At 37.6% G+C, this 13,221-nt stretch overlaps 1 long non-coding RNA gene across 1 annotated transcript; it reads left to right on the top strand.

Moving 5' to 3' along the window:
- Positions 1-113: 113 nt before the first annotated feature.
- Positions 114-1,090, top strand: LOC107835403 (uncharacterized). The gene is made up of 2 exons (XR_001661222.1): positions 114-193; positions 899-1,090. It is a non-coding gene; the product is annotated as an uncharacterized LOC107835403 (long non-coding RNA).
- Positions 1,091-13,221: the final 12,131 nt, after the last annotated feature.

A 13,221-nucleotide genomic window follows, 5' to 3' on the forward strand; every position in this document is an offset into this window, starting at 1 on the left:
CAAAACAATTGCATAAACTTAACAACCAGCATCTGAAAACATTGAACTCATTTGCTAATTTTAACTCAGTTAGGAACTCTTGTTGGGTGCCAATTAGCATCAGCAACAACCTGTGATGAGCTGCAGAAGAGGTGAAGCTGAAATCTAAAGGCACGTGTTTGATTCATGTTTTCACAGGATTCACCTGTTGCAGGTAATTAGACTCATGGTTTGGGTGATGCACCTGTGAGATTATTTCTTCACTTTTCTGCTTTGGCTTTAACTGACATGATCTTTCTTTAAAGTGTAGGAGAGGTGCTGAATATTTAACCAAATGAAACTACAAAAAGAATCAGAGGCAGATTAACATCCACGTGAACATAAATTATATTTAATTTGTATGCTTGCTTACTTTTGTAGCCTGCAGGATGTGATACAGGATAGGACAACTGGCTCACAGGACATTTCTAGAACAAAATATTGTTGGATTGTGCTGAATATTCAGCACAACAAAGACTTTTATTTTGTAGAACATAACAGGAGATTTAAGTTCCTCCAAATTCTGATCTTTTAATGTTTTGTTGGTTTTCGGGCAACAAGTTTGGAGACTTTTCAGAGGTTTAATGATTCACTGCGTTATTCTTTCAAAAGCTTCATTGTGTTGTTTGGTTTATTGTTCTCTTGGAACAGGCGGTGCGAGTTCATTTTTTGTGTAATATGAAAAGTTAAATGTGCATCATCTTGGAAAAAACATTGTTCTTTTAGGTACAAATACAGATTTTTCGAGCTACAGAAAACTGCAAGATTTTATCCTTTATCTGATTTTATTGTGGTCTTGATTATTTAAAATTTTGTCAACTTGTTACTTATTTCCAGGATTGTTGGTAATGTTTACTAACAGAGGTGAGTTTGTGTGCAGGAAGTGGGCCTCCAGGTGAGCTGACCGACCTTTCTGAGGCGCTCCCTCTGGGCCTGATCTTGTCTTGTCCTGCTTCGTCTCCAAGGCCTTTTTCATTTCCAGCCAGTCCATCACCTGACAGCTGTGGTCCATTCTGCAGACAGAAGTCATTTTGATCCTGTGAAATAGAATAAAAAATGAATTATTCAAGCAGGATTTGGTGAGTGATCATTTTATGAGGAGGGAGTGGAATTGAAATGTCAAAATTCAGAGAACATGTTGTGTTTCTTCAAACAGCAGCCTGATCCCTCAGCAGCTCCACCTCTTAAGTAAACCCAGAATCTGCAAACCTGCGAAAGTTGTGTGACTTGATGAAAATGACAGAAATGGATTCATCAAAACAAAGTGGACTCCTTCGTCCAGGGAAACTGAAAGTTCTTGCAGACAAACAGCAACCTGCTGGTGAACCGCGCCGCCTCAGCAGGGGTCCGCTGTCGTCTAATTAGACATGTAAACGAGGTGGGGCCCCTGTGGCTGGAAGTGTTTGAAGTGCTGCTGCTGAGGGCGGCGGCATAATTAGGAGAGGGAACTGTTAGCAGGACTGGCTGTCGGGTCCGAGTCCCTCTGGTTCTCCAACGTTTCCCACACAGGACCAGGATGGAGCAGGATCAGCACTGCAAAAACTAATTCTCACCAACTATTTGTGGTTTATTTTCCAGAGCAAATATCTGAATACATTTGAAAAAAAGACAAAACTAACTTAGAAGTAACTGTTCAGCAAAATATAGGAGCTTGTTTTATGTAAACAGTTCATTAATATTGACAAAATAATTGCATTTCCATTGGCAGATTATTTCACTTATAACATGAAAAAAGTGTTTGTTACAAGTAAAATAATCTGCCAGTGAACATGAACTTCTTCATCAATATTAAAGAATTATTGCCTTAAAACGAGATTCTACATCCTGCTGAAAATTCACCTGAATTAGATTGGCCTTATTTCAACTGGACCAGAAAATAAACCAACAATACTTGGTAAGATTTTGTGTTTTTGCAGTGAAACAGAAACAGTTTGTGCAGCTTTAAAATGTTTAAACTGTATGAATAAAAACAAGATGGATTATTGGATTATATAGTCATGGAGGGAAGTTTATTTATCCTGGGATACATTATATAAAATATACAATAATGATTTACAAATAGTTTGTTTTTATAACTGCTTTTCCAGCTAAATAGAAAAACAGTTTATCTCTTTAGGATTCCAGGTTATTGTTTTGATTTTAGTTTCATTATTATTCTGTTATACAAGATTCATGACTTACCTTAAGTAGTCCCACCTGTTTCTAACGTGAGTCTGCTGACATCACCAGTGAGTCAAACATGACATCATCACCCACCTGGTGAGTAAGCAGCCAGTTACTCACCGGATCAGGTGTGAGCTGTGGCTTCAGGCGCTGGTTGGCGCGTTTCGTCAGTCTGACTGAAAACAGCAGCTGACTGAACCGCACCTCCGAGTCCTGGAAGCAAGAAGAGACACGCCGACGCCATGAGCTCCCGTCTGCTCAATCAGCCCTTCAACATAAAATATCCAGAAAACTTGGGGAGGAACTGGTGACTTTTTGGAAAAAAAAAACTTCCAGGAGTGTTTTTACTACACTGAACAGTTTATATTTACTCAAGTAATTTCATTATGAAGTACAGAGACTTCACAATTCATTTTGTTTCTGTTGTTTTATTTATTTTCAATATTTAAAGCATCTCCAGTCCCAGTGTTAAACATTAATTAGAACTTAAAGCTTATTGATCTTTGAGAATGTGTTCTTGCATTATTATGCCATTAAATCACTTCAAAAATGGTCTCAAAACAATATTACGGTTTATCGCAATAACTTCTGGGGCAATTTATCATCCAGCTAAATTTATCGTGATAAGGCTACCTGCAGTTGTTCTTAAAATTGCATAAGTTTTTTTATTGAAGATGTTTATTTTGCCTGATTTATATTAATTATATTCCTTTTGTTTTTTTAAAAAAGAAAACATTTCATATTTTGTCTCGACAAAAACAACTTCATAAAATTCATTGATCTATGTGTTTGTTTTGTTACTAAATGTGAACAATGGATCAATTATCTAGTTAATGGTGAAGCTAGACAGAAATGTTTCTCAATTCCTTCAGAGGAAACATCAAGATAAAAATACTGTGTTTTTGGTCAGGTTTGTGTTTAAAGATGGAGTTTGATTTTGTCTGACTCCTCTGACGCTGTAATGCATCAAAGCGACAGGCCAATCAGAAGCCGATCCACTCTTCGTCCAATATGATTAACTGTAATTAATCTGCTCTCTGAATGAGGTGTGAAGTGTGGCGAGTCGCCTCGTTCATCTTCGTTATGCAACCTTTGGGGAGGCGAGGAGTCGCTGTCCTGCTGCTCAGTCAACCTGAAACTGTAATTGGAGCTAATTTACTCATTTATCTGCAGAAAAACAAGAAGCTTAACTGAAGAGAGAAGCTTCAGGCGCAACTGAACCCCAAAACAACAGATTTTATCCTGTTCTTTGGCGTCTTTCAGGCTGTTTGGATGTAATGAATTTATTCAGATGTATGAAATTATTTTCTGGATGCAGAACATGTCACCTTTTCTACTGTTGGACTTTGGATAACTGGACTGCACTGTGTTAAAGTGGCTATAAACATGCAGCTATTCATCTGAGTGATTGTGCATTTTTAGAAATAATTACAGTGAAATAATTAGAGTTCAATAAAGCAGAAAACTTCCATGAAAGGAAAAAGTGATCTGACTCAGTTACACATCTGATATTCCTATTAATAATGACTGCACAGTGTGTCCTGTTACATATTTATGAAACAGAAAATACTACACTATTTATACTACTACTATAAATATTGTTAATCTTTTTATGCTGTTTGTAACAATTTTTTTGTGTAAAACTTTATACCTGATGCTGCTGTTACACCTGAGTTCCCCCATATGGGATAAAAAAGACTGATTACATTCAATAGATTCTGGGAATACAATAATACTAAGTTATTAAGAATGTCCACTTACATGTAATGAGCTCAAACAGTTTACTTATGTTTGCTAGCTTAATTCCTTGGTGTTAAACGATTTAACATGTAAACATTAACTACACAAATTTATAAACTGTAACAGCAAAACTTTGCTATCAACATAAATTTGTGAATGCAGACATGAACGAACTGGTTAAAAATGCAGGAAGAAAAGTTGTTGCAAATAAGCAACCAAACGAGTTAACTTGAGTTAGAACAAGCTAGGCTACATTGATTAGCGCCATGTTTGGCTAGCTAGCCTAGCTGATAGCTAACACGACACTCCGCAAAATAACTAAGGCAACAGACAATTTCCTCACATTAGTTTTACTGTACCTCTGTCACGTTTTTCCTGTTCTTCTTTTCTCATTTCTGCTAAATACTGGACAGTTTCGGACGTTTTGCCATGAGACTTTCTGAGATGACTCAAAGCTCATCCAGTGATTCTCCCGGAGCGCAGAGCTGTCAGAGAGTCGGTGTGTTTAGGAGAGCCATTATCATCGTTATCATTTTAATTTAACTGTTACATTTTATTATTAAACCACAATTAGCTAAAATTAATGTCCTCCTGTGAAAGTAGTAGCTAGTGAGGTGAGGTAGCTAAGAAAAGTGCCATTATTATTAGATACAACATTTAATATTCTTTGCTATGCAGCTCAATTAGTGCAGAATCTTTCATATTAGGAAGTTATATTATTACCAGTGGAGGGAACTGCTAACTAAAAAGTTAGTACCGCAAACATTAGCGAAGGAATCATAAACATTTGTTCCACTAACACTACCAACATGGTACTTAGAACAAGCTAATGCTAAAGCGCTACATCAGCATGGTTATTTGTGTAGGCTAATGCTAAATCACTCATTTCAACCATATTGCTATCCATCAAGTGTGAATCACGTTACAACATAGCATGTCACCCTCAACGAAGTCAAATTTGATATTGCACACCTTCCTGTGTGGTTTGCAACTTCATTAAGTAATTCTTTGGTCTAAACGTTTCCCTCATGGTTTTAGTTTTATAGATGTTAAGTATTGCTACGTCTCTATTGCTAATTTAGCCTGATTGATTATGGCAGGGCTTTAATAGATTTTAAACTGTTTTAAACATCATTTCCTGTTGGAAAAATTTACTTAGGGGAAACTAATTGTGCTAAATGTTTTCAAAGTTGCCAAAAATGCTGAACAAAAATTTAACTATGCTATTAGCACATTAGCAGAAGTGTGCACACACTCACCTGGACATTTTGAATTTGATTGTAATTTTTTTTATCTGAAAGATATGAATTTGAAGTAAAGCTGTCTGTCACAGCCATCAGCTTGGAGATTTATTCAGATGAAAACATTAACTGAATCCATGACTCGTCTCTAAAACAGCAGAGCAACTATTCATTTCTCAGAACTGATGATGCTGCTGATGATGGAGATGTGAAGACATAAAACCAGAGTGGAGACTGTTTTTATGGGCAGATGGGAGTGAAGATTTTAATGTTTCACCCTCGTCCTGCTCTCACGCTCGGAGGCGTTTTCTGTCTGCTGAGCTTTATGACGCCGTCTAACGTCTTTCCGCACCATCAGCATCCAGTCTGAGCGACACGCTGCAGTGATGGCAGATATATGATCGCTGCAATGAAAATAGAAAATGCCAGATTAAGTGATATTTTATATGAAGACATTAATTAAACAAAAAAGGTCACGGGGAATATTAATCATTTGATTTAAGGCAGAATAATTCAGGAAGAAGGAAGCAATTAGTGTGAAGATGGAGAGGGTGACTTTGCAAGGACTGAAAATAAAAGTTTATGATGTCAGAAATTCACCAGATAATCTCGTAGTTTCTCATCAATGAAGGTCGACTTTAAGTCTGTAAATTACTGCAGGATATTACAAGTTGGTGCTATTTCCCATCCTGTTTCCTGTCTGCGGACCAGACTTTCCCAACATGTCGAAGCAGAAGTGCTCATCGCTCTTTATGAACCTCTGAGATCATAAAAAGTAGCTGCAGCACAGATTTAACTGGCAGCTGTTTGAAATGCTGCTTCAAAGAAACGAGGTAGATTATGAAAAAATATCCCAGGTGGGAAGAACAGAAAGGAGAAGAAACTTTGTTCTTCACGTCTATGAAAAATACATTTGGTATCAATCTGAAGGATAAAAACCTGCTGCTAATACACTCTGATCGGATGGAGTCGAAGAGCATTTCAACCAAATGTTCAATATAATCTGCTCTCAGTTAAATAATGAAAAATGTCCAGCTTGTTGCAGTGAATTGGACTGAAGGAATCTATCTTTTTAAAAAACAAAAATAAACCCTTAGATCAAAACATGATCCCATTTCAGATGCAACCCAAACTGATGCAGAGAGCAAGTTCTCATTGCTTAAAGCTGCTCTATTATAATTCCTTTTAAACAAGTTAGGATAGATCTCTGGGATATAGATAAGTTAATTACAGTTTTTGCACAAAATCATTTTTGGATAATGAGATTTTATTATAGTCAGTTCTCCTTATTAGCTGTTATAGCGCTGTGTCACTTTTATTCAAATTAGGAGCTGCTGGTCACCTCCCCCGCCACAATTTAATGCAAATGGCTGCGGACAACAAATTTATACAACTGTACATCTTTGAAAAGCAGAAGTAGGGCCTCCTGCTCAACCAATGAGAATGCAGCGAGTGATTTCTAGAGTCAACTAAAAACAAAACGTGGCTTTTCCAGGATATTACAAGTTAGTGCTGCATTTGTGCAGCGCATTTAGTGGAAAAACCAGCTGACCAAACATGCTGGAGCTCATATTGGGTTGCTAGGCAAAAGGGCAATGCCTGGCAATTGTTACTTAGTAACCAGGAGGTTTTTGATGCCAAAAATAATAAATTTATTGCCAAAGTACTGCTGTAGCTTTTTCTTGTTTGTTGTCTTTTTCGTACTTCCCAGATGGAAGTACGAAAATGCGCAAAAGTGAATGTTTTCGTATCAGAAAAAGCTGTTCATACTGGATTCAAACCGAATTAACGGACAACAAAAGTTTTCATTTTGATGATTCAAATCTAATTCTGGTTATTTTCATTTTCAATTATTTATAAGAAGCAAAATAACATAAAATTTAAGGTGAATTCTGGAGGCGAAACGTCTCAGACTGATGGTGTAAATAACTGGCTAATTTTCTAATATCGTTTATAGATTCAGTCTCAACAGCTTTGGAAAACCTCGTCCAGTCTGACCATTTGTGTGGATTATCTCTTAAAGCAACACTCACTTCTCTTCTTCATCTTCTTGTTTTCTACCACACAGATGGTGAATTTAACTTTTCGAACTTCCTGCCAATTAGAAGCCGGTGGAGGAGGAAGGGGGTGAGGCAGAGACAGATGGAGACGAAGAGACATGAAAAGAGACTTCCTGCTGAGTTTGGGGGAGGCAGATTGTGCTGCAAACCATCAGCATCAAACTCGTGAATTCATCGCTCCACCCGGTGATTTCTCCCTGAGTCTGGAGCCGAGCCAATCCCTCCTCATCATATATTCGTCCGTTTATCCCTTCCCCTCGCCTGAAGGCTCTGGATCTCACTGATGGGGAAACAAGGAGCTCCTCAGGGCTCTGATAAAACAACAGGAAGTGTTTGGGCTGAGTCCATCCTCAGGTTTCACCTTTGTTTCTTCTGCTGCCCGGCCAGTCACCATGGATCGATGCAGAAAATGATCTCTAATTGTGTTCACAGCTCAGTGATTGAGAAGTTGTTTATTTCAAATTTGCTGCTGTAGCCACAGGCAGGCTTTGTACAGCAGAGCTTTGAGGTGTGGAAGCTGAATAAATCTATAAGGATCAATAGTTTCAGTGGTGAACAAACAGGAAGTAGGTTTTGGGTCACTAACGAAGGAAACTACAGCAGAAGCTTCAGAACTTTATGCAACACTGCAGGGATCAGAAACTAAAAACATCACAAACACCGAACAGCTCCTGGGAACAGCTCAGATTTGGTTCTATGCTGTATTTTGTATCAAGTGCGGCTTTAAATTCCTTCATTTTGGTTCCTGGAAGCTGCAGTAAGTAATTATTATAAACAAAAAGTGGCATGTACATTCAACTTTGTTTAATTTTTCCATCATGTTTTAGTTTCATTTCCTCATCAGAAACAAACCTGGAGTTTTGCTTTGATTGTTTCATGCATGTTTGAAAAATCCTTTAATCTCCATAGCAACCAGTCAGCTGTGCAAAATGCCGGAATGGACTTAGCCCCGCCCTCGAGACAAAGCTCCTCCCCCACTCGGCTCCTTCAGACTAGCCAGCAACAATTAGCAAACACCTGGTGGAACAGCTGATTTCAGGAGCTGCTGCTCAGTGTAAAAACATTACATTACATACGGGCGCTTTAAAGCTGCAGTACGTAGCAAGAAACAGAAAAAACAATCAGTGTAAAATATTTGACTTTGTTTTTTTATTTGATTCAATTTTGATTGAAAATTTAAATATTGTTTTTATCTCCTTTCAGATGTCATTTTCTTAGGTATTGTTATTATTTCTGTTTTTTTCCAAATATTTGAGTTAAAATCTATGCAAGCAAACAAGGTCACTGTTAAAAATGAATGAAGTGGATTAAATTAAACCATTTGTTTGCATGTTCTCTCTGTGAATGTGTGGTTCTCTCTGGGTACTCCAGTTTCCTCCCTCAGTCTGTAAACATGACTGTTAGCTTAGTCAGTGTCTGAATTGTGTGTGGTTTTGTTCTGTGACATCGCCCCACATTCCTGATATATATATTAACACCTGTTTGTCCAAAATGGCCTCCGTATAGTCCACATTTTTTATTTTTATGCTCTTCTCTGGACCTGAACCGGTGTTTCTCCAGACTGATGACCTGCTCTGGTAAGAGCTGCTGCTCCAGCTCGCTCTGATTTTAATTTAAATAAATCAAAGCAGCGCGTCATTCACGCCTCATCAGCTGCTCCTCCTCCTGCTTAATGTGCATCTTCTCAGGATGTAAACCATCAGATTCAGCTGCTAATGAACCATGTAGAGGATTTTACCTGACGTGTCTCTTTATGACTTTTATTCCTCAGATTCTCTGCATGTGTTTCCACGGTTGTAGCTCAGAGTAAAAAGAGAAACAGTTTTAACCTTGAAATTAACTTAATTTAATTCACTGAGACTCTAAAAGTTCACTGTGCAGCATGAAGTCCAGAAATAGTCATATTCAGCTAATTAGATTATGCATTAGTCAGATTAAAAGTACTTTAAACAACATTAAAAATAAATTTCTGAGTTAAAATAAAAATGTTCATTAGTCAGATGTGATATTCAGATGTCATGTTTTCATCTGCCGTAAGCAGAAAATTAACAGAAAAAAGATTTGAAAGAAAAGTCCATGTCATGTTTACTACTACAACTAACGATTATTTAATCAATTGATTATTCTGTCAATTATTCTGATGATTAATCAGGTAATAAAACTGGAAAATTTTGCAGATTTTTAATTTATCCACTTAGTTTTCTTCAATAAAATATTAGAAATAAATAAAAAAATGCATAAAAACCAATAATTCAAACCTATAAGAAAATAAAAATTGTATTGTATTAAAATACAATAACACAGAAATCCTTTGGTGAATTGATCATCTATAGATTCATTGATGGATTATCTGACCCTAATAAAACGTTTTCTGAGACGTCATACTGCTGTGAAATCTTAATAAATAAATATTTTCATCAGATTTCAGGATTCTCTGTCATCATTTTGTTGATTTAAAAGTATAAATTGTTCAGGACTCATTATGAACAAAAAACTAATTAGTTCTCGTTTTATGTTTAGATATTTCCAGTTTTGCCTGAGATGCTTGAAGACGTCGTTAATGTGAACGTTTAGAAATGTTTTCACCGCCATGTGAGAAAAGCTCATTTGAATGTCCAGCAGCTGATCCATGATGCCATCTGCAAACATATCTGCCATCTGATCCTCTACGGCTGCATGATGAGACAAACAGACTTCCACTTTAAATGTTTATTTTTTTAATTTTCAGGTGATCATTTCCTGTTCGTCATGGCAACAAGACGAAGCTCCACGCCCATTTCTGGACGACCCAGGGAAGGGATATCATGTAAAACATTTTACAGAGATTGAAACTCATAAAGCAGAATTATATGAACCCAGAGTGTCATACAAACATCTCATTTATTTCTGCTGAACAACGGGATCCAATCATACGAGGGCAGCAGCGGTGATGAAGATGAAGGTCTGCAGCAGGAAGTTAAAGTGTTGCAACGACTCGCTTCTCCCTGCATTAATCAGACGATGTGAATGTAAATCCATGTGACGCGCCGCCCTGCTGGAAGCTCATATAACCAGATAATCATCAGCTGATAACACGGCTGTCGTCTTCCGCCCCCTCCACACTTCATAAATACACACAGTAAAAACATATTTATTGTCTTTATGGGGAGGCCGACAGGACGGTTTACACCTGCAGAGACGGAGGAGGATTGGTTCTGCTGCTCTCTGTCTTTCATTTTTCAGCAAAAAATAGAGTCTAGGCTCCTCAGTCGTTTGGGAAAGCCTGGAGTATGCTTCTGACAGGTTCATCTTCAAAATAACACAAAATAATGACAAAACATACAGATTTATTTAAAGACAACAAACCTGGTTCTTGGTTCAGTTGAAGTGAACTCTGGTGCGGATCGAATGCATATGTGAACACCAAGCGGATCAAAGGCTGAAACTGGACAACAGAGCAAGGGATTCTGGGAAAATGCAACCAAAGCAAACACGCTAACCTAGCGCTAGCTGGAGAAATGTCTCCTGGTCTTTAGCCAAAGCCTAAAGAGAAATCCTCCAACACTAAAATCTGACGCCTCCATCTTGTTTCCATCTGGTGAAGAAGGAAGTTGCTCTCAGTGTGTTCAGAGGTTTTTGTTTCCTTCAATGGTTCTTGGTGCAGCGCCCCCACAGGCCAGGAGGGGAACAGGTTGGTTTGACTCAGAGCCACAGCAGCTGGAGGAGGAGCAGATGTTTAAACTTTGGTTCCCAGTTAAACCGAGGTGGGAAAACAGACGTAGGTTTTATTTCAGATAAAGTGAGAACAGCACTCTGAATGATTGTTCAACTCGTCCTGAAAAGTTGCATAAGGCTTTACGGTCCATGAAAAAGACATGTTGCCATTGCATATTGGCTTGTATTACATCCCATAATACAATGCAAACCTCGCATTTTATGTTGGGAAGGTGTTCAGATGAAACTTGCAGCGTTTTTTCCTGTTTTGCTTTATTTATAGATTTTGAATTTTAACATAAGAGACTACAACACGACCTTGTCCTGACCTTTGGGAAATCGCTGCGATCTAAACAAACTGGGAGGAAAATGGACCAAATTTCAATTTAAACTAATCATCCTACTTTAATGGGTAGAATCAGCTGAAATAAACAAAGGCTACATTAAATAGCAGATTTTTTGTTGTATTTTAATGTGATTTTTTAGTTTCTGGCTGTGATGAAACTCCCTCATGGCCAGGGGACCAGAGGTGGTCACCTTCAGGTCCTCTGTGATTATTGGCTGATGCTCCAGCCAGCAGGAAAAGCGCCTCCTGCAGAGTTTGATCTCATCGTGTTGCTGCTGATTTCTCTCCGCGTCCTTCTTACACTTCACTTCTCCTGCATCTAATGAGGTCGACTACATGGCAGCTCCGCGTTCCTCTTGTCTTCCTGCTGGGATTTAAATGACACATTAAATTTAAAAAGAAAAAGAATGAATATTTAGATTCTCCTTCTGTGTGTTTTCTGTCAGGGTGTAAACTCCTCGGCGTTTTCTCCCACTCAGTTCCACTCTTGCAGCTGCTAACCGATTCTCTTTGTTCGCATTTAATGGCTTTTCAGGATCAAAAACTTCCTGTTTTCAGGCCGACGTTCAGGAGACGCTTGGAAATCAGGAGAGGATTTGAAGCTCCTGCAGCTTTTCTGATTTGGATCAGAGTTTGATGATGGTTCACTTTCTTAAACTCTAAACCACCGGCTGTCTCCTCCATGCCACGCCGCATTGATGCAGTAACTCATGACTGACATTTTCTTGTTCCTGTGTGATGTTCTTATGATTTAAAACATTTTGAGCTGCCTTGCTGCTGAAATCTTCTTTTGAAACAAACTTCACTAATTCATGCAAAAGGAGCCCAGACCTGAGAGCTTTGACATGAAAAAACATTTCAGAAGACTGATATTTATGTTTAAAATATTATTTTTTATTGATCTGATTGAATATTCTGATATTCTGAAACACTAAATGTTGGGTTTATATTCACTGTGGGCAAAAATAATCAAAACTGCAAGAAATAAAAGCTTAGTTAACTCTGTGTGGAGTGAATTTATCTGAGTTTCAAGTTCTGAAATGAAGGAGAAACTATCCACAATATTCCAGTTTTTATTTTAGAAGAACCTGTGATTTGAACTCTGAAAACAAAAGAAAACTGATCCAGTTTGTTCAGTTGGCATCACTAGCTGTGTTTCCATTAACCAAAAAATTACACAAATAGAAACGATCCTTAATGAAAACACACCCATTTAATTTTTGATCAAAGGTTTTTGTGGTATAATGAACACAAAAACTCAATTTTATTTTATAAAACTGTAGGAAATACGATTCACGTCTACAACAGGATGTTACTGCTGATGGAAATGACAAAGAAGACGACAGGAAGTGGTAGGAAGATGATGGTTTGTTTTGACTTATCGTCTGAACAAGTTTATCCACTTGTGATTTTAATTTTACTTCTAACTGCAATTGCCAAGTTGTTTTTCTTTCAACATTGGCAAAAAATAGTCAAAGATTCTGAATATTACCAGAGGCTTTAACCAGGTTACCAAGTCATGGGGTTTATTGGAAGGAGACAGATTATCATAACAAACAATTTAACAGTTCATCAAAACAGATTCAATAAAAGTTGATTAAAAAGGTTAATCATTTTAGATCAGATGTTAAAACCTACATTCCCTTAAAATGTTTAGCTGTGTTGGACTTCAGTCACACGGTAGCAGCAAAATGAAGACGAAGACTAAGAATGATTACATCATTACATTTTTAATAAATGCCTTATTTTATTAATGTCTACTCTATCTGACCTCTTTCCATCTCTTCTCCATCAGTGATTGACTGACATCTTGGACATTTTACAGATTTTCTTTCCAATCTGTGTTTTTTAAGATTCTCTTATTTTTATTTCAGTTCCTGGTTTGATTTGTGAAGTTTTCCTTTGATCCGTCCTTCACACGCTGGTCCTTCTGCTTTCTGACTTCATGTTGTTTCCATGG

Source organism: Poecilia formosa, unplaced genomic scaffold (genome assembly GCF_000485575.1).
Source record: "Poecilia formosa unplaced genomic scaffold, Poecilia_formosa-5.1.2 Scaffold2329, whole genome shotgun sequence".
Classification (NCBI taxonomy): domain Eukaryota; kingdom Metazoa; phylum Chordata; class Actinopteri; order Cyprinodontiformes; family Poeciliidae; genus Poecilia; species Poecilia formosa.